The sequence below is a fragment of the Anser brachyrhynchus genome, assembly GCF_964034855.1.
Source record: "Anser brachyrhynchus genome assembly, chromosome: 3".
NCBI classification, from domain to species: domain Eukaryota; kingdom Metazoa; phylum Chordata; class Aves; order Anseriformes; family Anatidae; genus Anser; species Anser brachyrhynchus.
This window is the reverse complement of record NC_137696.1, coordinates 116,991,280-117,008,534: the sequence shown is the minus strand read 5'-3', so window position 1 is coordinate 117,008,534 and position 17,255 is coordinate 116,991,280. Positions and strand designations below refer to the sequence as shown.

Below are 17,255 nucleotides of genomic sequence, written 5' to 3'. Positions count from 1 at the left end.
AGACATCCAGAAACATAAATATATGTTTTCCCTGAAAGGTAACAGTTTTCTTCCTTTTAATCTGAAATAAAATTCTGTCCCCATCTCCCAGGGAACTAAAGGTGACAATAAGAGCTTGACAATGTTCAGGAGATGTGCTTTTCACATTAACATTGCCAACAGCTGCACCATAAATACTGGGTATACGGAAAGTGCATTCAATCATTATAGGAGGTGCAATTTAAAATGTGAAATTCACTCAAATAAATCAGAAGAAAAGAGTAAAGGGATCAAAGTCTCCAAAACCTGAAATGTACCGCTTCTGTGTTCCAGCTTTATTTGCAAGGAATTCTAAAATCTACTGGAACAAAATATTCCCCTTAATGTTCTGTAAACCGCTTATGAAATACCAAGCTTTGTTCCGTTCATCTTCCCTTTTCCTGTGCTACCCCCTTGCCAGACGTCAAAGAGCTCATGCCAGATGTCTGCGAATTCATGGCTTATGAAGGGCAGGACTGGATGAGTGAAGGAAAATCATGCACAAAAGACAAATATACTACCCTCCCCCAACCTCCTCTCCTTTATCATCCCCAACACATCAACACGTTCCACACAGAGCTGGGAGCCAATATGAGCATCTTGTAATTATTTGAGATACTGCACATGCTGCTGGACCTCCTGCTTTCAGCCCTGGAGGTCCCCAGTTCTGTTTCTGAGGATACTTGATATGATGGCATCGATTGCACGCTCTCTGCTAGGTTTGCTCTGCATGCTGGAGACACTAAAGAAGGGGCTACAGAGATGCTGACAGCAGTCCTTGCCAAAGAAACCCTGCCAGTGAAATAATGCTCGTGCCCTGCTGGTATATGCAGAGTGCCCCAAAATCTGAGAGGGGGGGCAGGAACTGCAGCAGTGAGTCAGGTCGATGTTCTTTCTACCCTTACAACCCCAGATACCCGGTGAAAGAGTAAAAGGAGAAGAGCAAGTACAGGATGGAAAAACCTTCCAAAAAAAAGGCAGTGAAAATAGACTCCTGAGCCAGTCTCTATCCAGGACACACATTTAACAGACCACCGTGAGCGTAGCTGACATTTCTGAAGTAGACCTAGTGACTATTTCAGGAGCAGATGGGAAATGCCATATTCCTCAGTGGACTGTTAACAAGAAAACAGCCTGAGATAATACAAAAATTATTATTCACTCTCTAAATTTCATAAAAGGAGTCTGATCTGTACCACAGACACTAAAAAATCTTCTATCAATTTATCAGTTCTTCATATAAGACTTTTTGCTTCAACATCCACATTCTTGAACGTTTCATACAAGATAATTGAGGTAATTTCCTAATATCTCCTTTTAACAAAATTAGTTCCATTAAAAAGTGAAGATAAAGATGGGGGGAAGAGAGGAAGAGATAGAAACTGCTATAAAACGTAACTGATTGATTGATAGTCTCTTTAATAGACTGATCTAATGTGTCTAATGTGTCTGTGTCTAATCCTAGACTCATTTGAAACCAAAAAAAAAAAAAAGTATTGCCATAGGATAGACCATTTTTATAAGCCAGAAACTTCAAGACTAACAACAGTTTTCATAGACACATCTTAAAGGCTGTCCTCATCAATTACTAGCACGGCCAGTTCAAACAAAGAGGATGAGAAACACATGAAGTACAGAATAAAAACTCTCAACCTCCGGTAGTCACCTAATATCAGGAAAATCTATTCTGGAGTCATTGCTCCATTCTCTCTGTACTTGTGAAAGATAACTTCAAGCTACATATTTACAAATCTAGCACCAGTCCTCTTTCTTCAAACCACAGTCCCAGACCTGGAAAAGTCACCCTGACGTTTTTCTGGGATCACTGTAAAACAAGGCTAAGAATTAAGGCTGGACAAAAACGCACTACAGATGGCCTCAGAAAGCAGTCCATGGGGATAGGCATTTGTAAATAAAAGCGGAGTATGAGGAATTTTTAATTCTGAATCTCCCATTCAGTTTTTCCTTTTATTGCAAATAGTGTACTTTTGAATCAAAATACACAAACTGCCTCTGTGTCCTGACATTCTCTTTCAGTCTCTCAGGGCTTCTGGAAAGGAACAGTCTTTTGATTTATTTTGCCCTTCAGAGCCTATTACGCTTATCCATCTAAAGTACACATGTTCCTTCTACACTGTATACAGAAATGTCTCTCGTTTCCAAACAATATGCATTTTTTTAATGAAACCCTAGTCTTTACAACATTTTCTATTTCTGAAGCAATTCTAAATGAATGAAATGAAAAATAGGCATATATAGAAAATTTAGGGTGCTTTCAATATAGCATACAAACCTCTGTATCATAAATGACTATTTTATAAAATGATGCAGTCCTGGTTGATTTCAATTGCAGTTAAAAGTAAAATAAAGCCATTTCCTGGTTGATTTCAGATGGAATTGCAGATAGTTTTTCAATATGACCCTTGGCAGTGCTTAAAAAAGTGGGGGAAAGAGGCAGATAAGGTACTGAATGAAATAAATGTATCCAATCTGAACCCAGTTACTTCAGAAGTTGATAGCATATTGGAAAGGCAATGCACAACCGGCAAGCTCAGCCATAAGAAACTTAATGATGGATGAAAATGAAAAACGTCAGGATGCCTATTTATCTGTGAGAATTAGAATCCTTTAAACAAGTTATGAGTGAAAGAGCTGTAGCTAAACCGGATTTTAAGCCAATTAGAAATGAATGAAAAATCTAATTTAAATGGACATCATCTTTTACTAATATTAGAAAAACAATACTTTCTACGTTTTATTGGAGGTGATAAATTTATTGTGACACCTGAACAGGACAGCTATTTCATACTACAAGACAGTTTCTTCTGCTTAACAAACAGCCAAAACTAGCCTTCAGTTTTGAATTTTATTTCCTGGCAGTGAATCACTCATAATGGTGAATTATTTTTATTACTTTTACCTATAGTGGATGGGTTAAAAACAAGCTTTTATTGGCATAATCAACAATAACAACAACAAAAGTTTGGACTGTACTGCATCATTATATCATTATATGTAGGGAAATTTTGTCTAACAATTTAAAATTTAAGCTGTTCATCTGCAAGATGTATGTTAAGTTATAGGGAAGCTGGATTCTGATCTCATCTGTATGTCTGAAAATGTATATATCTTTACTTTCATAGCAGTATAATTGGTCTGGTCTACTACATCTAACTTCCCAACACGTTTGTCAACATCAGTTGGCCATTATATTGTGCGTGGCAATCTTATGCATTACATCAACAAATATTATCCTTTAAAAAACCATAGGCGAGAAAAACTTCGGGCTGTGAACTCCCTTTCCTCCCTTCCTACACACACAGAGACTAAAGCAGAGAGAAGCAGAAGAACCTGCAAGTTCAAAGACGTTATCACAGCCAGCTTCCTGGCCTGCCCATAGGGGTGGCTGCCCCTTCTCGGGCTGGCAAGAAGATGCGTGGTGAGCAAACGGGAAAGTTTTGGAACCAGCAGGGCTTTACTCTGCAGCCACCATGGGCAACAGTGGACAAATGGGTCCTTAAATCTTTTCTTATCCAAAGACTGGAGCTCCCTACAGAACACCAAATAGGGTGGTAACAGACAAATTTCGCTCATATTCCTTCTGTGGAGGGATAGATAGAAGATGCTCATAAGGACCAGCAATGGGACACGCTGTCCTACCATCTAATGCAGTTCAAACCTACTGATTTCAAGGGGGGGTTCTGTGACACAAATGACAGCAGGGATATGCCCTTCTGTAACCTCATTAATATGCTACTTCCCTGGGAAGTTGTTACTGTAGATCACAAGCAAAAATGACACCAGACTATGAGCAATGGTAAGTCTAATCCACAAATAAATAAGGTACTTAGTACTGCTGTGGTCTGGTACGTCATTACACTGAATTGTTTTAAGGTCAAACAGATACTGTAAGAGTATTTAAAAAACGGATACATATGAATTGGATATGACCATATTTTTTGCAGAGAGCTATTATAACAAGCATCATTTTTCTTTCCTCCATTAACTCTGATCTGCTACAGTTTTAATGTACACAGAAAGACTTAGATTATGCTATGCTCAGTATCTGCAGTATTGTCTAACAGAAAAACAGGTGAATCTGGCTGACAATAGATAAGAAAATCATTATTTTTCTTAAATATGTATACTGAAGCACAAAGTCATAAAACTGAGAAAATTAAAAATTTTACCTTGAACAATTTATGCTGTCACCCAAAGCAAAATTTTGTATTTCCAGCTCTGAATAATTACCAAACTTTTTCTCAGAAATGTAAGAGATACGTATTTTTATTCTAAAAAGAAATACAAAAGCAAAAGCTAACAAGAATACTGCCACTTGAGTGACTGCTTTTCCCGTCCACAGTATAAGCTTATTTTAACACTGAATGGAAATCTTCAATTGGAATGCCACAATGTGTTACTTTAATTCCATGTATGCAGCTCTTCACCATCCTTATTTTTCTAGTATTGCACTATGTATTTATTTATTTATTATTTTGCTGAGGACATCTAATCCAATGCTAGGAGCACCTGCCTGGTATAATTACAAATACTTCTAGTCCTTGAAGAAGCTCTAAAGGAGGAAACAAAGAGAGTAAAAGAAAAAAAAATAAACAAATTGAAAATCTCTCCAAGTCCTTTTTCTCTGACAGTTAGCTACTGTTTCCATAGTCCAGATTTTTGGAATGATGTTGTATGAACAGATGTTCCCATATCCAGTCTCTTAATACGCTGAACATTCATAACTTTGAGAAAAAGGCCTTGGAAAGATTGCTGCTTATACAGCTTGCATTATCAGCATCCAAGTCAGATAGTTTTTAGTAGATTCCTTCCCACAAGACTGGGGAAGCAGGGCTGGTCTGAGGGATGTGGACAACCACTGGAGGCGCAGGTCATGGAGCACAACTGGGCCTGGAGGCACAGTTGCGTGGTAATAGAGGGGGAAAGTGCGAGAAAAGGCAGGCCAAAATCTTGCCTTTATTGATGGCCTTCAAGGTCATAATGGTGGCTCTGCCAAAAATTAGGGGAAAATGCATCAAAATCTTTCTTCTGTGAAGCTCTGTGAAAGATAGCAGAAGGAAGGAAACAGCTCAGGGTTAAAGACCAGGATCCTCACTGCAGAGAAAGGTGATGTTTTTCAACTCATCTAAACAATTCAGGCTCCTATGAGCATTTCAAAACAGAAAAATATCAAGAGATGAAGAGAAAAAGTGAAAAGCCTGGGAGATATAAAGAAGGTCGGTACCTGGATGTGTTACCCTGATTCACGCGTCGTGCCTTACCACGTGCCATAGGCTGGCTTTGGCAGCTTCTGAGAGAATTCCTTCTAGTGGCTATCACACGCAGAGCCATAATCCAGGTGTTTTTAGAAGAGCCTGGGGCATTTAGCTTATCCAAAACTTCCTTACAGACAATTTCACTATCTGCCAGTCGACACCTCACAGAAAAGGGCACACAGAAGTTCTTGCAGCGCCTTACAAGTGGTAGAGTAAGCTATGGTTGGGTGAAAAGGCACTTGTCTTCATTGCCAGCTACAGACCACTACATGAACATCCACACCTCTTCACCTCATTACCAATTTGAAACTCTTCTAGGATCAAAGCTGGAGACAGGACCCTGCACAACCAGAAGAAGGACCATGGGAGAATGGCTTTGCAATTTTCCTTCCTGAGCACCACTGGTAGCACTTATGTTGCTATGAGCCATATTTCTAACAGCATCAAGAGTTTTAAACCATCCTCCTCATCACCAGTTCTGTTACAATGAGCACTGAAGAATACACTTAGCATATGCAAAGCTAATTAAAACAAAATTCTAATTATTACCTTTCTGTTTCTGAATCCATACAGCATCATAGATTGAGAATTAATTAAAAAATAAAATTAATTATGCATCAGTGTTTGTCTCAGGTTATCAGCAGACAATCTATGTAAAATATGATATCTGGTTAAATATAGGTCACCTATTAATTAATAACATTATGACCAAACTAATGGATGGAGGTCTTAGTAATCCATAATAATGGCATTAATGAGAGCCATGACTTGCATCTGAAATATATTAATGTGCAATTTGAAGAAATAATAGTATCAGAGTAGCATCCGTTTACTCTCATCAAGCCCAAGCCTTGTCAAAAACATAGGTTATTCTCTTTTAAAGACAACATATCACTGGTTACATTCTCTTATTGATGCATAAATATCTACACTCCCAGTCTGGCACCTTTTGAGGAGAGACCATGCCCTGTTTTATTTCTCGAGTTCTATTAATTATGTTTATTTATAGAAGACAGGACAAAAATATTTAAAAAGCAGTGAGTGCACTCCTGTTCACATTCTTTGGTGTTAAGAATGATGTCAATGTAATCAGCATTTTTAATTATGTCCTTGAAATACAAGAAGTTTGCAAATCTCTTAGATGTTAAAAACAGAAGGAGGAAAAGAAAAAGAGGCAACGGGTCATCTGAAATAAGAATCCATTCCTCAGAAGGAAACCCTAATTTACAGACAGTCCTGATTACTGTTGGTTTACCAAGACCTTGCTGAAACAGAAATGATTTATTTGTGGCATGACCTTGACAAAAATACTCCCTTCTGCAATGAGAAAATTGAAAAGTAATAGCTGCCAATGACACATTAGTATTGAAACTCAAATCTGTGTATGCAGATTCCTTTCATTGCTTTTTTTTTTTTTTTTTTCTGAAGTGGTAAGAGAATGTCTCTTGAATTTCATTCATTTAAGATTCAAACCTCTCACGTACTGAGCAGTGCTGCAAGATGCTGAGTACTATGAATTTTTCCCACCATCACCACAATCATCCCCTTTGGGAGATAATGAAGCTTTGGCCCAGCTTCCTGCAAGATCACATCTTTAGTAATTAGTTACTTGATCCAGCTCACTATGAAGTCGATGCGAACCTTACTCTTGATTTCATTAGAATTGTACTGAGCTCTCAATAAGCCGTGTGAGTTTCACCTGCATAAAGACTGTGGGGATTGACTTTAGATTAGTTCCCATCTTTTGAGGGGCCAGATTTCGCAAATTCAAAAAATCTCTCAGTTTTGCTGAAATCAATGCAATTCAAAGGAGGTGCTAAGCTTTAAGTTCAACACCCCATCTGTACCCTGCCTTTTGCAATAGCCATAAAATTATTCTAGGAGACTGGATTATGGCAGTCTTGTGCAAGCAGATATGCTTAATGACTGTTTTAGCTAATCTGCACAACTGCCGCAGTACGTGGGACATGGTTCTTAAAAATACTTGCCAGTGTGCACAGCAAATGCTTTAAAAGTTAAAAATCTCTAATTAAATACATGAAATAGGGCTTTGGGGGAAACAAAAAGCCCAGCATACAATTAGCATCCTGTAAAGTCTGAGGTAGAGCAAGATCATCATATTGTGCCCCAAGGTAGCTCACATATCTCTACCATTTTACACATCTCATATTAATAGGCCAACTGAGTGAGAAATGGAGTAACAGTAGCCAAATCACAGATAAAACTCCAGGAGAATTTCTGACAGATTGCAACATAATTCCACTCTTTTTGTTTATTTGTTTGTTTGTATTTTAGTTGCCAGACCCTTTCACAGATCCATTTTTTAATGCAGCAATTTATTATTTGTTCCTTTAATGGTTTCATAAAATATTTACAATGGTCTGTTTAAATAAAGGAATGACATCATGCATAAAAAATGAAAAATAATGCATCTGTAATAAGCCAGAGGTTACATTTAATGAAACAATGCCCATAAATGAAATTTCATTGTGAGTGCTGATGATGCTCATTTCAGATGAATGCACTTTGTATTTATTAGTTTTAAGCGTGTTCACCCTCAGCTTCTGTAATCAGAATTACAATATCCACTCAGATGAGAAAAGTAATTAAATCATTAAGACATTCTTTCTTAGGGCTGGGTGATTCTATGGATACGCAACAGTTGGCTGGCTCCAGCCCTAAGCCCCTAGTGCAATAGATTAATTGTTTTCTCATTATTTTCCAGGGGGTAACTATCCTCATAACAATATGCAAGTACAGTCTAAGTAAAGGCTATGAGCCTTGTCTGCACAGCAGCAACATGTGTATATATCCTTGGGCTACTGGCACAAAAGGCAGCAGATGTCATGTATGAAAAGCAATGGAAAATTATTTGCCACATCATGACTCATGAATGGGTAAGAGATGGCTATAGGACACTCTTAAGGTTTGACAGATATTTAACCTTGACTCCGTTTGTTTAACCTATGTTCAGTAGATTAGATGCAATGTTGTACATATACACTTGCATATATAAACTTCAACAGAACCCCTTCCACAGAAGGATAAATTATGAAGTCTCTTCAAATATTCAATTGTTGTGTCCTTATGTGTTGCAAGTTTCCCAGCAATTGCCATGGAAAAGCTAAGACTTACAGTCCATTATGGTTTGTACAAATATTATAAATGCAGCTAAGGTCACAATGGGCCTTCTGCTGAGGAATGACCATGACTATTGAGAATATTCTCATGTGGTCCCCTCATGGCATCAGCCCAGTGCCACAACAGATGAACGTTTCAATCTCCCCAATTCATTCCCACCTCCTACATCTCAGTCCCATGTATTTTGCGTTCCCAGTGTAGAGACTATAAAAATCACATTGCCAAGGTAGGAATCGGATGATACTACCAGGATGGTGGGGTTATGGGAGCTGATGGAAGAGTTAAAAACTTTCTAGCATTATTTTTAAGTCTACTCTTATTTTGGTGCTTCAATAAGTCTTTCTTTAGAGAAGGAATTTCCAGAGAACACACTTCCATAGTTAAAATCATAAGCATTATTTCCACATGTCCCTGATTCACTTACAGATTTGCAAAGCCCCTACTACTGGTGCCCATAGTCATCCCATTTTAGACGTATACAGTGAAGATATCTACATCTCAACCTTATGTTCTCTTTAGAGTCAATGAAAAGAAATAACTCCTACAGTGATTCAGCTGATCCTGAAGCACACCCCTAAAATGGGTCAATGCTCTACAGATGCCCATCTTGTCAGATTAATCCTATTCTCAAGTATTATCATTTTCTCCTAAATGTATACTTACTCTCTACCGCAAAACGATAAATTTTCCAGTTGTGACTAACTTCCACTGAAAATTAATGAGATTTATAACTCTAAGGTGCTTTAAACTTTACTATTCTACATAACCACGGAGAGTGAAAAAAAAGAAAGATGGTGTTAATATAATGGTAAGGTGCCAAAAATAACATTAATGCAGACACCATGCATATTCTGCAATTTTTCTTGTAAGGGCTCTGGTGGAAATCATTCTTTCCCACAGAATACTTGCATATTTTAAAATATTCCAGTTTCATATGAGGACAACATAAAATTACATGAGGAAGAGAGAAGAGAGAACAGGACTGGCACTCAAGCAAGACCAAGGATTAGGCCTTTACCTTAGATGAACACATTCCTATCCAAGCCAGTAGCCTGAATCAAGCACAGCGAAGACTTGAAAGTGCATCTTCTACAGGTGTCTGGGCTATCGACTATTCTGTGCACTCAGTGTCTCCTTTTGATGAGAGATTCCATTTTGAGCCCAAGAAACCATTTCCCAATAAAAGATTAATCAAAGCCAACGTACTTCTGCCAAAACTTTCTGTTTCAACAAATTGACATATTTTACCAAGAAGCATTTTATCAGAAGATTCCCAAACAGCTTTACTTACTTTTTGCAACTTAAAACAGTAATAATCTTCGTATTTCACTAGGAAAAAAAAAAAAAGTTGGAGCAGTTATTAGAAATCTTCCTTTTGTGTTATATTTTGACATTTAAGTGGTAAGGAACTTAAAAGTTAATAGTAGCAGATTACTGAGTTTCTTGTTCCTCTGCTAAGAAAAAGAAAGGGGAAAGAGCCCTTGCATAATAAGTTGATTTTTAAATGTTCCAGTTAGACTTTGAAGTTCCTCATTCACTGAGTTGAATGTTAGTGAGTACATTTACATTTTCTGTGAGCTTTGTGTTAAACTGGGTAAGTAAAAAAATGTTTTTTCAATCATGTATGACTCTTTATTTTTATTTTCCCTCAAACCAAGAAAAGCACTAAAAGAAGCTATGTGTGAAGATTTGAGTTTCAAGCTTCAAACATATTGCTGCAGTTCTGTTCGAAATAATAATAAAAAAGTAGTTATATGTATTTTTAAACAATAGAAAAAAGTGTTCTTTCAACATAAACCTATAACTCAGAAATAGCTAAAGGAATTGTATCTCCAATTGTATTAACTCCTCAAATATACTATTTTCCCAGATACAGACAAGCATGAAAAATGTCAAGTTCCTAAATGAGTGTTTCAGAAAGATATCCAATTTTTAGGCCCTTAATTACTACATATATGACCAGTTGCTGCTATTAAAGAGCAAGTGTAAGCCACTGGTCAAAATAATTGCATTATAAAATACACCATATTTTTAGTCATCATCTTGACACCTGACAAAGCATTGATTTGACAGTGAAACTATAAATTCAGACTATTAGAACTTCATTTCTGACATTAAAACAGGAAAATCACATTGTTACAAGGACAGAACGAGTCCTCTGATCAATATGCACGCAGATGTTATTGCACACATGAAAAATAATTGAAAAGCCATTTTGCTCAGATGTCTGTATGCTCCTTTGTCTTTATTAACTCCCAAGTTTAGAGGATACTAAGATATTTGGAAGCATCCAGAGGAGGTCAACAAAGCTGATAAAAGGGCTGGAAGGCACGTCTTGTGAAGAGAGACCAAGGACACTTGGGTTGTGTGGTTTGGAGAAAAGGAGACTCGAGAGGTGACCTCAGAGCTCCCTGCAGCCTCCTGAGGAGGGGAAGTGGAGCGTGAGGTGCTGGTCTCTGCTCCCTGGTCACTGATGGCAGGATCACACGGGAACGGCACAAAGCTGCACCAGCGGAGGTTCAGGCTGGACATGAGTAAAAACCTCTTCACCATGAGGGTAGTCAAATATCGGAACAGGCTCCCTAGGGAGGTGATTGGTGCCCCATGGCTGTCAGCGTTCAAGAGGCATTTGGATAATGCCCTTGATAACATGCTTCAACCTTTGGTTAGCCCTGGTATTATGAGGCAGTTGGACTCGATCTTTGTAGGTCCCTTCCAACTGAACTATTCCCTTCCCTTCCCTTCCCTTCCCTTCCCTTCCCTTCCCTTCTGCCATTCCATCTTAATATGGAGATAATATTAAGCCTTCTGCAACCTGCAAGCAGTTTGCCTTCCTGGGTTTTTAAAATCTACTAACCAAACAATACCATGTTTTGTCAGGCGTTTTGACCCTTTCAATATTGACCCTTTCAATAATATATAAATTCTGACAAGGATATTTTTACATTCTTGGGGAGAGCTAATAACTTGCAGTGCACAGACAAACAGTTTAAGATTGACCGCTATTTTAAATGCTAGGTTATAGTGAAAATTCTTAATGATTTTTTGCAGTATATTTGAGCTGCTATGGTGAAGCTGTTACCTTTGCAGGTAAGAAAAGCTGTAACAGGAACACATTAAAAAAAAAAAAAAAAAAAACAAGCAACCCACAAAATAAATGAAATATCTAGAGGGAATGAACTACAGAAATGTGCTGATCAAAAGCAGTAACATAAACACGGATGGGTAAAAGGTTCAAAAGGAAGGGAAACCATGGGAGAAAAGAAAAAAAAAAAAAGCGCGTTGTTGAAGGCTTGCACAACAAAGAGATTAATACAGCTAGAAAATCAAATAGCTATTAGAAAAGCGGACCTGCATCCATCCTTCAGCCTGACTAAGGAATTTTTATTGTGGACAGCTGTGACTGCAACAATAACAAATCAAGCAGGTTTGGAACTTGCCATTGAAAAAATTTTTGAACACTTTTCCTTTAGGAAAACCAAAATGATGGCTTCCCAGATGCTGCACTCGAAGGCTCTTGTCCATTTCCCTTCCTCCCAGTTGACAAAATGCTTCTATGGCCATAGCTGGAAAGCTGAAAAATTCCACTGCAGTTTTCTCAAATGGAATTTTCCATCAAATCTTAGCCACAAAAATGCTGGGGGCTTGCCTTCTCATCTTGCTTAAGGGTTATTTTTTTAAAACATTTTTTTCAAGGGATACAATTTCCATTTTCTCATCAGTCATCAGTTAATAATAAACATTCTGTCATTTAAAAATGGTTTCTGTTTCTCATAAATCTCTACAACACGAAAGTGAGCATTTTCAACAATCTTGGGATCTACTCTGTTTGGTGTGAAAAAAAATGTTTTATATAATAGAGCTAGAATTTTCTCCTGTGTTTATGGGAACTCTTCAGAGTTTCCTTTATAAGGCAATACTTATATACAGTGTCAAGACTCCCATTAAGTGCCATCTGAACCGCATCCAGATATACATGACAAGGTAACACAGTACTTTTATATTTTTGTTTAAATTTTAAAGAGGAACATTAAATTCATGTTTAAGTAGCAATAACTGAAATATTTGCTCTACAAATTCAAGGCTGAATTTATTAATTCAATAAATTTTGTCCTTTCTTCTACCTATGAAGTCACCAGAAAAATCAGATTACTTTATACGTACTTACTCAGCATACTGCTGATTGAGACCAAGCCCTAATGATTAAGTATATATGTTTTTTTAATAATTTGATAAAATATTGGTATTTGAAAAACAAACAAACAAACAAACAAAAAAGCAACACATTCTCCAGAATTTGGAAAATAATTTATTGGAAAATTTAAAGAAATTACTTCTAAAAGGCGTTTGAGCTATATCTATTTGCAAATGTTGGCTATATCACCCTTACAGCTACGAATTTGCTACTGCAGTTTCATGAACAGCTATCCAAATCATGCAACAAATAGCATTAGTTTCTTGACCATGTGACCTGACTGTGCTAAACCATTTTCCACATTGGCACAAATACAGCTTTGATTAAATAAACTTTCTGTGCAGGTTTATAATTCACCAGCTCTAAACAAAGTCTTACTTGTACAAATGTTCACAGACAATAATGGGAGAACATGCTGAACTGAAATCTATTTGGACAACTTTTCAGCAGCAGATTTCCATACTACCCAGTCATCTCTGTTAGTTTGTGGCGCACAGTGTCTGACAACTGAAAAATATGTAAATTGCTCTATACTTGTTATGAACACTCCTCCAGATTTTGTTCAAAAGCTGTAACAGACTGGGCTGCTCAGCATAATTTTTTGAAGCATTTGCAAAGCTTGTACCAGATCCTGCCCTCTTTCCATATGTATACCCCTCATTTGATTTCCATGGCAGAAACGCCCATTTAGCTACATAAGGAAAGTCATTTAACCTCAACTCCATTTCCCTCAACTCTATTTTCCTCCCATTATACACACACACTACAGAGAAATTTTCAGTCCTGGTTATTATTTATGGAGAGCTTTCAGGATTACCTTTTACAGCTGATTTATAAAAGTAATCACCTGCCTCGGACCAAAATGTAGTACTTGCACTTAAAATGCTTCTTCTGGTTTGAAAGATGTCATCTGCTTCAATGAAGTCCCTTGTATGAAGTACAGATAACTTTTTCAGATAGAAAAAAAATCCAAAATGAATTTAAAAATCAGAATAATCCTTTTACTGAAACCACTTAAATATGTATGCAGCATTGAACAAATATTTTATTTGTAATTAATTGTATAATGAGATATGTGTATTGTGAAAATATATACACACATATTTCATTGACAGCCATTGAACCAGTAATACTTAAGAGTTCAAAGTGGATTCTCTTCTTTACATACGTCTTTAAGAAAAGGCTTGATTCCACCTTAAAGGGACACATTATGCTAAATAAGACTGATTTGTGCAGTATCAAAACCAGGTTGAAAATCTGTCTCCCAGATATACAGACCATTTTTTGGATCTTGCACAGAGTCCTGCTCTAATGGTCTCCACTCTACAAAGGACCCTCTACAGCGTCTGTCAGCAAAAGGGACTGGCTGGTAGAAGACAGAAGATATTCCTAGGGGAAGGAAAAAACATGCCACCTTTGAAACAGGTAACTTCTGACACTCATTCCGAGCTTTTTACTTGGTACCTTGACCTGCTAAACCCCTGCAAACACTGCAGCAACCACACCGTACCTTCTACTTGACTTTGGCATCTGACAAACAGTATCTTCTGGCATCCAAACAGTAGAACTGACACTTTTATCTTAAATAGCGAGTTCAACGGTACGGATATTACATTTGGTTTATTTTTCTTCTATATAATAAATGAGGCTGCGTTTATTATATAACAGAAGGTGGCATTCCAGATTGTTTGCATGATGTAGACACAAGGGTTTCATTTTTAGCACACTTCGTAAGTATTTTGCATAGACAGATGAAGATGCACAACACACTGTAAGCAAAAGCAACATTTCATGCCTTCATTTCATAATTAGGCTTAGCTCTTAACAAGTCACATTCTAATTCCCACCAAGCAAGTATGAAGAGGGCATCTGATCTCAAATACCTTATTCATGCAAAGAATAGGTTCAGCTAAAGTGCAACAATGAATAAAATATGGGAAACGTATTTCTGAAAGGTTATTTTACTGTGTCACCAAGTTAATTCTGGCACAAGATGACTCAAACCATCTGCAGCTTGAACAAGAAGAATTAAACATTTTGACAGGTCTGAAACCTCATACTTTGATTTTCCATTTTTTAAAATCCCAGTTTAATTCCACCTCACTCCTCCCTTTTTTCTAATGCGCTCTTTGCCATTATCTCTCCATTAAATCCAAGTACTGAAAGCCCCCCACTGTTTGACACTCATAACCATAGGTTGCGAAGGTTGAAATGAAGTGCATGTTAGTTCGAGAACAGTCACCTTGCTCAGAATGCAGGCTCCAGAACTTTTTGCAAGGCTGACTTGAGCAACCTAAACGTATTACCCACAGTTTGCGTGGGTTTGAAATGCAAATGTTTACTTTCTACTGTAACATAAACATGATTTGTTATGCAGGGCACTGACACTTCTTATCATACCTCTAAGAAATGGTATAACTGCCACCCTTAAACACATTTCTTAACTCCAGGATGCTTGAAATTTATACTTTGGATAACAACAATGTGTAACAGTGAATGCATAAACCAATATATACTGACCCTCATTTGAAAACTTAGGACCTAATTCAGGAAAAAATCTGTGGCATATACTTCTGTTTAAGCAAGCATTAAAATATTGCTATGAGGATGGAATTCCTAATGTACTTATGATGTTATAGAGTTTCACTGTATCCCAGTCTTAAATATTTTTTCTTCCCTTGTCCCTTTTCCTTGCCATCTGCCTTTCAGTGTTAATTACATCTATCTGTCTAAAATTTTGCCACATGCTGCATTTTTTATTGAGCCAAATGATACAGTGCACATGCACTTTACTGGCGAATTTATGGCTAGAGGGCCCTCTTTTTTCTATCCTTTATGGAGAAGAACAGTTCTAGTTTTAATGCTTTGGCACATAAGCTTTAATAGCATCCATGCATCTGCTTCTGAGCTCCTCACTTAAGCTCCCTGTGCATCATCCAAGATGGAAGTTATAATGCAGAGAGAACATTTCCCATCACTTCATTTTACACTTGTTTCTCAGTACTTTTTCATTACTGCTGAGTACATAATCCTAAAACCTGGAAGATAACTGAAGAAGATATACCAGAGAAGGTGTCTCCCTCAAAAGGAAGCCTCAAGCTTTCAAAGAATGAAATTCAAGAATTTCAAGCAAGGAACACAGAGACCCAAACTTCATGTCTGTTCTAGGAGTCTGAGTCTTCCCTACTTATGAGTTTCTGGACTCTAAATGAGTGACAGGATTTCTTTCTGCTACTGTATTTCCCATCTTTAAGTGCTGTAAATACAAATATTAAAACAAAACAAAACAACACAAAACAACAACAACAACAAAGAACAATCTTAGCCAAGTAATTACAGGCAAATAATTTTGCTTTTTCATTAAAATCTGAATTACATACGTCTAGGATTTTTTTTGTTTTTAATGATTGTTGCTTAATTTGTAGCTGATAGCCCCCCAGATTTTTTTTCTTTTTTTAAAACCCAAATTAGATGCAATTTCTACATGAAAGAAAAAGGCAGTACACAGTTTTAAGAACATTCCTTAAATGTATGGGCCAATCCAATAATCAGTTTTAAGGAATAAAGCCATTAACATTTTGTAATGTCAACCAATTCCTTTTTTGTAAATGCATTATATACTTCTGTTTGAATTTAATCACTTCCTAAGCAGCTAAATAATTATTTCAAGCTAATGAAAATTAGTTTTGAAGTTGTTAGTAGAAATGAGAAATCACCATATCCATATTAGTGCTTCATAGTCCTAAATAATTGATACCTCAGTTCACATTACCGCTTGGAGGATACTAGCAGCAAACAAAATTATTAGTTTCATTTTGTCAGATAACTTGCAAAGCACAATTTCTTATGGTTTTTAAGAGCATGTATTTTGAAATGAAAATAAAACTACACTTCATTATGCCAAAAAAAAACCAAAACAGCCTCCAGATTTAGAAGCACAATGTTCTACATTTTGTTGTGAAGACGTAATAAAGAAGCAAGAACAGAATCATAAGAATTCAGTGGCAATATGGAGCACTGAGTACTCTGTATGTTTTTAGTTCCTTTTAGGAATAAGCCCTAGAGAACTTTTTTCTTTCTTGCATTCAAAATCTGCCTTATTTGCTTCCAAAGAGAGCTATGCCTGGGTTGCACCTCTCAAGACTGGGCTCATTGTTCCCAGTTTGCAGACACTTCAAGTGAGTTTCTCTTTTGTTGTCGTTGTGGAGTGTGCTTTGTGGTCAAACAGCTTTCCCATTATGCTAACAGCAGTGATAGATGGCACTTCTCAGGCTGCCAAATATTTCACAATCCATAGTATCTTAAAATTCAGGAAAACATGAGCATGAATGTTTCCAGTCCAAAGTGTTACAAGGACAGCATGGGAACACAAGCAGCCAGCCAAGTTCTCCTCTGTTTATAAACCACCAGAATTCCCACTGCAAAAGAAATCTGCTGATTTACAACAGGTGAGAACTTCTGTAGAAGCAATATAATTACCTTTTGATAACATACTACTACTTTTCTTTAATGTTCCATGACTCATTGATGAATACGCTCTTCTCTCCTTGTCTTCCTATGAAATCTGCAGTAGTTTATCCCTCAATATTAATTGTCTCTCTCTGTACATACTAATGATAATAATA

The 17,255-nt window shown here is 37.0% G+C and overlaps 1 protein-coding gene across 16 annotated transcripts in view; it reads right to left on the bottom strand.

Annotated features, from left to right (window-relative positions):
* TDRD15 (tudor domain containing 15) overlaps nt 1–17,255 on the bottom strand; it is a 125,566-nt gene that overhangs the window by 71,611 nt on the left and 36,700 nt on the right. For 15 of the 16 annotated variants that reach the window (XR_013948615.1, XR_013948616.1, XR_013948617.1 and 12 more), the window contains exons 5-7: nt 13,909–14,019; nt 13,448–13,577; nt 9,727–9,764 (exon numbers count right to left, since the gene is read on the bottom strand). The gene's annotated coding sequence lies outside the window, so the exon portion shown is untranslated. The remainder of the gene's footprint in view (nt 1–9,726; nt 9,765–13,447; nt 13,578–13,908; nt 14,020–17,255) is intronic. The other variant, XR_013948630.1, reaches the window with a different exon arrangement.